The 11,896-nt window shown below is 52.2% G+C and overlaps 1 non-coding gene across 1 annotated transcript; it reads left to right on the plus strand.

Annotated features, from left to right (window-relative positions):
• The first annotated feature begins 1,327 nt into the window (after nucleotides 1-1,327).
• Nucleotides 1,328-1,430, plus strand: LOC144714411 (small nucleolar RNA R71). The gene has a single exon (XR_013584353.1). It is a non-coding gene; the product is annotated as a small nucleolar RNA R71 (small nucleolar RNA).
• Nucleotides 1,431-11,896: the final 10,466 nt, after the last annotated feature.

Raw genomic sequence — 11,896 nt, forward strand, 5'->3', positions numbered from 1 at the left:
TAAAACTTTAGAAAAGGTATTTCCTCCTATTTCACATGTAATGAAAGGGGCTCCGGGGTCTCTCATCTTAATAGGGATGGCATTAAGAATGCTAGAGGCATTTTCAGATAATTGAACTACTTCCCTAGGCTTCCTAATGGTGCAAGAATCCTTAAGGTATTTCTTTAGGGAGGGTGCACACCTAAGCATGTCCTCTACAGTAACAGTCATGGTGGCTCTTTTAAAGTTCTCAAGTAATCTATTTTCATAATCAAGAGTCGGTTTTTTCCTATTTAAAGCTGAAGGGTAAGGAACATGTTGCCCACTCGTAGAAGGCAGAGGTTCCTCCACGTAGGGAGAATCCTCTCCTTCTTCCTCTCTTGGTTCATTCCCCTTCTTAGAATTCTCTATAGAATTCTGATAAGGATCCTGAAGTTCCTTTCCATTTCTCAATTTTGAGATTGCTAGAACTTCAGGATCTTCTCCATTCGTATCATCATGAATGGAGTGTTGCACATGATGCAGGTTGCATGGATTTATTACCGGTTTCGTGGGAAGTTTATATGATGTGCAATGGGGTTCTAGAGTTATACCTTGGTGTTCAGGTGGTGCAGGTCTGAAGTTCTCCAATAGCTTCCTCATCTGTTCTTGGGACTCCAACATGTGCTTCGTTTGGAACTCCATCATGACTTGCATGCGCATCTCCATCTCCGCTCTCAACTTCTGATTTTGCTTCTCGATCATATCTGAAATAACCGAGGTTAGTGTAGAGAGATCAGGTTGAGTTTGAGAGGGAGCCTGATACTGCTGTTGGTGTCTTGATTGAAACTGTTGCTTCTACTGAAAGTGGTGTTGAAAAGGAGCTTTGTTCCCTTGGGTGAAGCTCTCTCCACTTTGAAATCCGACTCTCTTTTGGCCAGCCCATGGTTGTTGAGGTTGATTGAAGGCTTTCACTTCTTCCTCCATGGACTGGCAAGCTCCATCTTCATGTTCCCTGCTAAAACAGAGAGAGCAGATTTTAGCTTTAACAATGGGAGAATTACCTAAAAAAACGTTCTTCAAGGTGGAGGTGAGCTCCTCCAATTTTAGGTTGGTCTCTCTTAAACCCGCTTGTAGCTCCCCCTCCTTGGTGTTGACCTGCAGAACTCCTGCTCTTTTTGGCTGCAGGTTTCTCCCATTCTGATTGGCTCCAATCTCCTGCAAGTCAGTTTCTGCAACTCTCTCCAAAATATCGAAAACTTCGTCCTCATATGCGGTATAAAACGTTCCGCCCGTAGCGAGATTTACTTTGTTTTTCATAAAATCAGCGAGAGATTCATAAAATATTTGAGCTAATTGACATTGCTCAATGCCATGGTGAGGACATTTCCTCAACAAGTCATTGAATCTCTCCCATGATTCACTAAAGGCTTCTCAGTCGTGGGGATGGAAATTGTGAATTTATTTTCTGTAAAAGTTGGTTTTGGAGAGAGGGTAAAATTTCTGCAGAAATTTTCCCTGCATTTCTTCCCAAGAATTAAAAGTAATTCCTAGATTACGGTACCATGCGAATGCTTTATCTTTTAACGTCAAAGGAAAATATTTCATTTTAAGCATTTCTGTAGATATTCCGGGAACATTTTGAGACGAGCATCTAATATGAAAATCATCAAGGAATTCTAATGGGTTTTGGGCAGGCAATCCATTAAACTCAGGCATGGAATTAATTAATGCATTGTCGTATCAAAATGAAATACCGTCGCCGATGTTCAGATTTACATCAGTTTGTCGTAGGCTTCCGGACGGTGTCGACCTGTCCAGCATGGTCCTCCTCCTCTCATGCTGCTGATGAACCTCTTCAGCCATAGTTCTCTGCTGAATTTCTGGTTCTGTAACTGTAGAATCCGGAGTGGCGTCTCTAATAATTTTTTCTACAGACTTCTCACCAGCTCCTGAGCGTGTAACTACCATAAATCTTCAGCAAAATGTTAGCAGACGATGGGCTGAGGACTTTATTATTAAGAGGATAATAAAGAACGACTGTAGATTCAGAAAAACAAAAATTCCTACTGTAATACCGTGCTCCCCGGCAGCGGCGCCAGTTAATAAACTCAATTTTTGATATGATTTTTTACTGGTTATTTAGCAGAAATGTAGTGTGAGGATTGAGCTTATTCAACAATACTTATAACCTCACAGCCTTAGGGCAAGTAAGGGTCGATCCTCAGAGAGCAGATAAAACAGCAGAGATTTTCTTTGCAATGCAGTTCACTTATCAAATTGTATGTCAATACTGGAATTGGAGACGTTATCTTCACGAATGCCCAACTAATTTCCTTAGAGAGGGAGTCTGAAAGAATCTCTAACAAAATCAGGCAACTCCTCTCCAAGACTAATGACAATAAGCCTGTAGACAAGGGAATATTTCCTTCTCTACAAGTGCACGCCTGCGGCTTTGGGAATATACCAAACACCAGGTGTGCGCTCGTGCAGGCTGACCTGCCCGCGGCCTCAACTGCGTGTAGGAGTGCCGTGGGGTACCTGCACGCAGCTGGTGCTCGCGCAGCTCAGCTACGTCTTGGCGAGCCTGCTCGCGCGGCGCTGTGCGCTGGCGGGCTTGCTCGCGGTAGTGCTGCGCGCGGGCGGGCTTGCTCGCGGTAGTGCTGCGCGCGGGCGAGCCTGCCCGCGGCGCTGCTGCGCGCGGGCGAGCCTGCTCGCGGCTTTTGCTGCACGCGGGCGTGGCCTGCGCGCGGGATCCCTGTGCACGGCGCTGCTTGCGCGCGGGTTCTCACGCGCAGGCGGCTGTGTGCTGGTCCATCCTGCACGCAGATCCCTTGGCAGCAGGCGGCTATGTTCTTCCTACGTGAGCAAGACCTCACCGATTGTTATGTAGAGAATCGATTAAGCATGATGAGTTAAGGTTCGGATGAAATCAAACACAGAAAAGGTAAAGGAAAATGAACTCTAAACAACAAGAAAATCTTCGAATTAAACAAAACAACTCTGGTTGGAAACTGCTGAAGAACCTTGCAAAGTGCTTCAACCCCAACTAAGATTGTCCAAGAGGGAGAAGAAAACAAAGCTGAACCAGCTCAATCACTCCGACTTCGTTTCACGTCCTGTCCGGCGAGTCGACGATCTTCTTGAGCAGGTACTCTTCAGCTTGCTTCTCCTCCCAGCTCCAATGGCTCATCAGCTACTAGAGGGTCTGCAGAACACCTTCTTCTCCAAGTCCTAGCTTCCTTAGAGAAAATTATGGACAACCTAAAATCAACTCTCAAGAGAGTATTTATAGGTTTCTCTCAAGTCATGCCCAGGGGCATTTTCGTAATTTCTGCTTCTTTGAATTTTTGCCCGCTCCTCTCAATCCTCGTCTCTTTCCTTGATCTTCTTAACCTGTCTCTGAATTTTTACTAACCATAAAATGTTCAATATATTCCACTTGATTCAAAGGATCAAGTGGGGTTAGTGATTTCATAAAATGATGCATATGCATGATATTAGCATGAATTAACATTATAATTTTGATGAATGAAAACTAAAAAGTTTCATTATTTGATGACATATTTGAGAGTCATCACCTCAAGAGCATTCATGATGTACGAAGCTTCATCGGCCTAGCGACATTCTACCGTCGATTCATTCCTTGATTCAGCGGAATTACTGCCCCTATCACGGACATCCTCAAGGGGGAGAAATTCGAATGGACCACGACAGCCGATCAGGCCTTTGAGCTTCTCAAAAAGCTCATGACCGAAGCTCCGGTCCTGAAATTACCAGATTTTGGTGATGTCTTCGAGGTCGCCTGCGACGCATCGGGAGTTGGAATTGGCGGCGTGCTTAGCCAGCGAGGACATCCGATCGAGTTCTTCAGCGAGAAGCTGAATGACACTCGCAAATGGTACGACAACTATGACCGAGAGTTTTACGCTCTCGTCCAGTCCCTCCGCCACTAGCGCCACTATTTGCTACCAAAGGAGTTCGTCCTCTTCTCGGATCACGGAGCTCTACGTCATTTGCACGACCAGAAGAAGGTCAGCGATCGCCACGCGAGGTGGATCGCTTACCTCCAGGATTTCACCTTCGTCATCCGCCACAAGAAGGGCAAGGACAAGGTAGTCGCTGATGCCCTTAGTAGACGACCTACTATCCTTAGCATCATGACCACCCAAGTCTTGGGTTTTGAAAGGATAAAGGAAGGCTATACGGATTGCCCAGACTTCTCCGACGTCTATGCCTCCCTCACGAGCTCTTCCCCGACTCGGTCCAAGGATTACCTTCTGGACGAAGGATATCTGTTCTACGGGCGACGACTATGCATACCAAGAACGTCCGTCCGGGACTTCTTGATCCATGAAGTCCACGCAGGAGGACTAAGTGGTCATTTCGGGGCCACTAAGACTATACACGCCCTTGAAGAAAAGTTTTACTTGCCATCGCTGAAGAGAGACGTTGGGAAATTTGTTTCCCGATGCCTCACTTGCTCCCGATCCAAGCTCACCAAGCAGAACTCGGGGTTATACACCCCCCTTCCTGTCCCCGAGAGACCCTGGGAGGATGTGAGCCTTGACTTCGTCCTAGGGCTACCTCGGACTGTGCGTCGGCACGACTCCATCCTGGTCGTGGTCGATCATTTCTCCAAAATGGCGCACTTCATTCCGTGTTCGAAGACCTTCGACGCCTCGCGAGTTGCCCGCCTCTTCTTCGACCACGTCGTTAAATTACATGGAGTACCCAAGACCATCGTCTCCGATAGAGACGTAAAATTCACGAGTTATTTCTGGAAGACGTTGTGGGTCCTCATGGGCACACAACTCAAATTCTCGTCAGCTTATCATCCGCAGACAGATGGCCAAACCGAGGTTGTCAATCGCAGCCTCGGTAATCTTCTCCGATCCATCGTAGGCGACCATGTCGTTGCATGGGATCAGGTTCTGCCTCGAGCAGAATTTGCCTACAACTACTCGGTGAATCGCACTACGGGCAAGGCGCCATTCGAGATCCTCTATGATCAACTACCACGTAGGCCCCTTGACCTCATGCCATTGCACGAAAAACATAAAGTATCAGATAATGCATTAGAATTTGCTGAGTACATTAGAAACATGCATCATGACATTCATTCACGCATTTCTGTTATGAACGAGCAGTATAAGGCTAAGGCAGATAAGAGTCGTAGGTCTGTGACGTTCTCCGAGGGAGAACTGGTCCTGGTCAGATTGAGGCCTGAGAGGTTCTCTCCTGGGGTCGCTACGAAGCTTCATGCTCGTAGCGCCGGGCCTTTCCTGATAGCCCAACGGATCAACGACAACGCCTATGTCGTGAGCATCCCGCCTACTTGGGGGATTAGTTCGACGTTTAACGTCAGTGACTTATCCCGCTACCAACCCTCGCCACCCATCATTGAGCCTCACAGCCAATCGAGCCTTAGTAGTAAAGAGAGTGAGAGTTCACCCGCCACCTCCCTGTTTCCTACCCTTGTACGGCAAGACGCGATAGAAACGGTACTGCAGGAGGTAATTCACGCTGAGGGGGAGCGAGTTGGCCGCACTTTCTTGGTCCATTGGCAGGGGCGCCTGTCTTCTGACGACACGTGGATCTCCGAGGATGACATGCGACGACTTCGGCCGGACCTGCTGCCGCCACTAGAGCACTTCGCGGAGCTTCGCTCGCCGGAGTCGAGCTCCTCCCACCCCGGGAGGATGATGGAGGACCATCCAGCAGATGGCGGCTCAGCGACGACGACGCCACCCGAGGACGCCACTATGACGCGCCATCAGCCACGCCGAGGCGCTCGAGTCGACGTCCGTCATCCGGGGTTCAAGTACTCCGGGTAAGCAAGCCTTTATCATTCTTTCTTTTATCGTGTGATGTATTTCTTTGGTTTCTTGACCAAGAACCTGTTTCTTGATCATCACCCTTCAATTCCCACCCACTTCCCCTTCATCCTCCACCCTTCTTGAACCTCAACTACTCCTCCCTGATCGCCCTACTCTCTTCCTCCCCATTTCTTGGCTTCCGATTGTTCCCCCCCCCGTTCTTGGCTCCGTAGCCCCACCCCTCCGTCGTGGTCCCCTGGCCGCCGCCCGAGACGCATCTGCACCTCGGCCCTGAATCGCACTGCCACTCCGGTACATGCCGCAGCTCCGCCCGCGACGCAAAACCCCACCTCTACGCGGAACCAGCCCGCGCGCCGCGGCCCCGTCCGCACCGCCATCCGACTGCGCCGCGACTCTGTCAGCACCGCAACCGCAGCCGCGCGATCTGCGCGCCTGATTCACGCCGCGCTGTCCACGACTCTGTCAGCACCGCAACCCGCTCGTCGTCACGGGGCTATCCCCCGCGTTGGGTGTTCCTTACCGCGCCGCCACCCTGCCGCGCCGCGGACCTGCCCCTGCACCCCGGATCCGTTCCACGCGGCCGCCCGGGACCGCACCGCAGCCCGCCAGTACCGCGGCTCCGACTTGCGTCCTGGTTGCATCTGCGCTACGGACTCTCCTCACGCTGTGGTTCCTCCCACGCTGTGGTCCCAACCAGCACCTCGGTCCTCGTCCGCTCTACTCCAAGACCCGCACGCCAAGAACTCACCATCTCGGCTGTGCCTTGGACTAAGCCACCATCAGGTTCGCTCGTCTCCCCTCCCACTTATTCCAGTATTATTACTACTTGCAGTCCCTTCGCCCGCTATCGCGTCCCCTGCCGAGACCTCTGGATCGAACATTGGAATAGGTGTAGCCATTGACGTCGAGAGCAGGATTCTTTGAGGTAAACGGATTGTCTTTGATTGCTTAAATACCGAACTCTCTAGGGCCGTTAGACGCCCCTCCCGTCCTAGTCGTCTAGTGGATTCTGCGGGTCATCGGGAGTCTGATCTCTGGATCGTTCTACCCTGTGGCACGTCCCAATCTACTGCGCTTACTTGTCCGCGTCATATCTGCTCGTTTATAAACTTCAATCCCATAGATTTGACAAAGTTATATCATTTCAACATTTCACTTGTGACGTGAAATGCGCCGTTCGATCCCGGCCGCTGACGTTTTGCATCAGATAGAGATATCAATCTAGATAGAAATAGAGATAGAGATCGAGCTAGCAATAGTAAAAAAAAGGAAAACAAAGATTGTGAAAAAAATGGAGCGAAAATTACAGATAACGATAGAGATACTGATAGCGAAGCCCTCAAGCTATCCGCGTTTTTTTTCCTTAATTAAATAAAATTTTCATTTTTAGGTTAGGGTTTCCCTTATTTTTCCTAATGGGTCCTATATAAAGCACCCCATGTTGTCGGTGGCGTCGCCGCTGTTGGCACCTTCCGGCCACCCCCGCGCCGCACGTGCCGCCCGCGCCACCCACGCGTCGCCCGAGCGCGCCCCGCACCCAGCACGCTCGCACACCGTAGTCGCCGCTTGCGCCCCGCGCTGCCACGCCTGGCGCGCCGCGCGCCATGCGCCCACACCTGTCGCTTCGCACGCAGCGCCGCCGCTTCGCCCCGCGCCGCGCCTGTGCCCCTGCGCTTGCGCCGCGCCCACGCGCTGCGTGCCTCAAGCCGCTGTGCCCCATGCTGTTGCGCCTCGTGCCACCGCGCCTAGGACCACACGGCGCCCACACGCGCCACCCCGCGCCTCGCCCAGCCCCGCTGCGCCCCGCCACACCGCACCCAGCCCGCCAAGCCGTGCAGTTCATTGGGCCGCCTCGCCCATTGGGCTTGCATCCGCCGGCCAGGCCCATCAATCCACCTAGGCCAAGCTGGCCTGGATCCCGCGCCCCAAGGCACCGTAAATCTGCGCCCCAAGGCGTCGGTTACCCTAGCCCCCCGTGGACGCAACCCCAGGTATGCCACGTCAGCCCTAACCCTTTCATGGGCCTCCTTATTGGGCCGCCACCGGCCCATATGGCCTCCCGCGGCCCAACCCCGCGGGCTATGTTTCACTGACCATGGCCCATCTCCGCAGCCCAGCCCATGGCCTGCCGCGACCCGGCTGCGGCCCAAACGCGGCCGCGGCGCGGCCAGCCTGCCGCGCGCCACCTCGGCTGCGCCGCGCCACCTCTGGCTGCCACCACCACGCCGGGCTGCCACCGCCTCGGCCGCCACTACCACGCCTCCGCGCGCGCGCCGCCATCGCTCCGGCGCGCCGCCGCCACCGCCTCCGGCCGCGCCGCCATCGCCTCTGCCCGTCGCCACCTCGGCCACCGCCACCTCCGGCGTCGCAGCCACCGGCCACCGCCGCTACTTCCTCGCCGGCGTCGCGCCAGCTGTCGCCACCACTACCTCCGGCCGCTGCCGCCATCTCCGGCCGCCGCCGCTTGTCGCCGCCGCCGCCCCTGTCGCTCAAAGCTGTCGCCGCCGCCGCTGCTCGCTGCGCGCCGCCGCTTCGATGTCGCTGCCACTGCGCTGCCACCGTATCGCTTCGCCGCCGCCGCCGCCGCTACGCGCTACCGCGCCTGCGACCGTCGACGCCACCGCTGCCGCTGCTTGCCCCGCCGCCTTCGGCCGCTGCCAGTTATCGCCTCCGACTGTTGCCCGTCGCTGCCTTTCAAGGTCGCCGCCCGCCACCGTCGTCGACAGCACCGACACTGTGACGTCGAGAGCACTGTTCGCCGCCGTCTTCATCATTCGGCTGGCTGAACCGCCCCGCCCCCCGATAGTCGGGCCCACCAGCGCCTCGACAATTAACCCTGGAGCGTCGACCCCGTGAAGATAAAGACACCCTTCGGCCCTAACAAATTGAGGACCCGCGCAGGACCTTTACGGGACACCCCACCCAGAGCGGAGCGTGCCGTCTAAGATGATCGTCCCCAAGCCAGACAAACAGACCCACGCTCCCACCATAGGACGTCGACGACGACGTCCGTCCTGCATCAGATATAGACAGTGATAGAACTATCTATAAAGATAAAGAACAAGATATAGGCAGAGATAGAGATATCAATAGAGATCAAATGGAGATTGAAATAGAGATAAGAGATAGAGAGAGAGAGAGAGATAGATAGATATAGAGATAGGGAGAAAAATAGATATATAGATAGAGATAAAGATAAAGACATAAGTATACACAGAAATCGAGACAAATACATAAAAAGAGAAAGAGTCAAAAATACGAATGAAGACTGAGATTGAGATGGAAATACAGATTGCGATAAAGATATATATATAGGTTGTGATAGAGATAGAGATAGACTTTTAGATGAAAATAGAGATAGAGATGGATATAGAGATGGAAAAATAAATAAAGATAGAGATAAGGATGCCAATAAAGATAGACATACTGAAAGAGATAGCGACAGAGATGAGACATTAAGATATTGAGACAAAAAATGATGAGTTAGAGATAGTGATTGAGATAGAGATAGAGATAGAGATGAAACTGAGGATAAAATAGAGGTATGTGTAGCTACAGATATAATGCTACAGATACAGATAGAGACAGAAATGGGGTAAGGTATAAAGATAGCGATAGATATATAAATAAAGATGGAGATAGAGGTACTAAAAATTTGGAAAATAAGATACAGATATCTAAATAGAGATAAAGATAGAGATAGAGATATCAATATCTGACGTAGGACGACTATGGGATGGACGATTTAGGGCGGATGACGAGGCTATGGGTAGGAATGGGTTAAGGGATAAAACAATCCACAGAAATCACGGTCGATTCTCGGACTTAAAACCGATGAAATCTGGTGGTGCAGCTCCGACCCTTATCGAGGGCGGGAGTACTGTCTTCCCCCACCGCGACGATGCCTAAGCACCGAAATCAATACCTCGAATTCACGTCGCGAAGAAACACTCGAGAAAAGGAGAGAAGAAGAGGAGATCCAAGTCTAATTCTGACGGCGGTGGAAACTTCCCGAGAAAATACTGAGCGGAGAACACGTCGACACCACAGGGTTCAGGTATACCTCAGCACCGTAGTGCGTGTAGAGGCTGCAGGTAATTCTGCTCGTGGCGACGGCGCGGCGTGATCGAACGCAGGCGCTCGGCGTTGTCCGGCCCTGGTTGGCGTTATGAAGCGGGGCGCGGGTGGGCGCGGCGAACTCCAGCGGCGAAGTGCGCGGAGCGCACGGAGCAGCACGGCGCAGCGCGCGGCGCGGAGCGCGCGTGAGCGTCTGCGCGCGAGTGCGGCGAGCGCACCAGCGCCGCGCTGCTTGAGGCGCCGCCGACGGCGCGCAGCGCGCCAGCGACGCGCGCGAGGCGCACGGCGCGCTGGCGAGGATGGCACGCGTGGCGCGGCGGTCGCGGCGTGTGACGCGCTGCGCGCTGCGCGGTGATGACGACGGCGGCAGCGGCGGCGGTAGTGGCGGCGGCGGCAGCGGTGATGACGCGACGACGGCGGCGGCGGGAAGGTTAGGGCAAGATGAGGGATAGGGCAATCCTCCAAGAAGAGTTAGAAAGAAAACTCAATTCTTGAATTATGATTGCCTAATGAGTTCTTGAAACAAATGACCTTATATAGGCCTTGGAGGAAAGAGAAAATAACTAGAAAATAAGACACGCAAGGGAAAACGTGCATCACGTCACGCCAAAGGGCAGTTGTGGATCTGCCTTTGGCGTCGTGTCATGACGCGCGTGGAGACGTGCGCGGGTGGTGACGTGCGCGGGTGGTGACGTGGCGGACGACGGTTGTGGCGTGTTGACTTCTTCGTTGACTCCTGTTGACCGAGGTGGGTTGACTTCTGTTGACTTCATCTTTGGATCCGTAACGTCTGTGTTGACCCCGACTGCCTGCGGTGACGTGTCCCGGGCTGATGCATTGGCGTCCTCGCCATCAGTATCTCTATCTCTGTCTCTTCTCTGTCCCTGCCCCTACCCATGCCCCTGCCCCTGCCCCTTCCCCTGCCCCTGCCCCTGCCCGTGCCCCTAACCTGCCCTTGCACCTGCCCTTGCCCCTGCCCTGCCTCTGCCGCTACGTCTGCCTCTGCCTCTGTCGCTATCTCTGTCTTTGTCTCTGTCTTTGTCTTTGTCTTTGTCTCTGCATTTGCGTCTGCCTCTGCCTCAATCTCTACCGCTGCCTCTATCGTTGTCTCTATCTATGTGTATGTCTCTTCTCAATCGCTATCACTATCACTATCACTATCACTATCACTATCACTATCACTATCACTATCACTATCACTATCACTATCCCTATCCCTATCCTTATCCCTATCCTTATCCCTATCCCCATCCCTATCCTTATCCCTATCCTCATCCCTATCCCCATCCCTATCCCTATCCCTATCCCTATCCCTATCCCTATCCCTATCCCTATCCCTATCCCTATCCCTATCCCTATCCCTATCCCTATCCCTATCCCTATCCCTATCCCTATCCCTATCTCTATCTCTATCTGTATCTCTATCTCTATCCCTATTCCTATCCCTATTCCTATCCCTATCCCTATCCATATCCATATTCCTATCTCTATCTCTATTTCTATCTCTATCTCTATCTCTCTATTTTTATCTATCTCTCTGTCCCTATCTCTATCATTGTCTCTATCTCTATCTCTGTCCGTGTCTCTGTCTCTGCCTCCGAAAATTATGCCAAAAGATCTTGTCAGATAAAATCAAGTCAGAAGATCTTGTTAGAGAAAATACTGTCAGAGGATTTGGACAGAGAATCTCTTTCTTGGGCCAAAAGTTGACAATGGGCCTCATAAAATGGGCTTGAAGCATGTAAGACATCGTGAAATGATATTTCCTACATCTTGCTTAAGAGATGGCCAATAAAGTTGTAGCTCCAATGCTTGTATGCTTTTATTTATCCCGAAATATCCACTTAATCATCCAGCATGTGTTTCCCATATTAAGAAGTCACGTAGTGATGTCCGGGGGATGCATAGACGTTTGCAGTGGAAGAGGTACCCATCGTTGATGTAGAACTCTCGCGATTTCGGGATCACGTTATCGTGGGGGGGGGGGTGAAAAGACTTTCCCATAGTCGGGGCAATCTATG

This window comes from Wolffia australiana, chromosome 1 (assembly GCF_029677425.1).
Source record: "Wolffia australiana isolate 7733 chromosome 1, ASM2967742v1".
Taxonomy (NCBI): Eukaryota; Viridiplantae; Streptophyta; class Magnoliopsida; order Alismatales; family Araceae; genus Wolffia; species Wolffia australiana.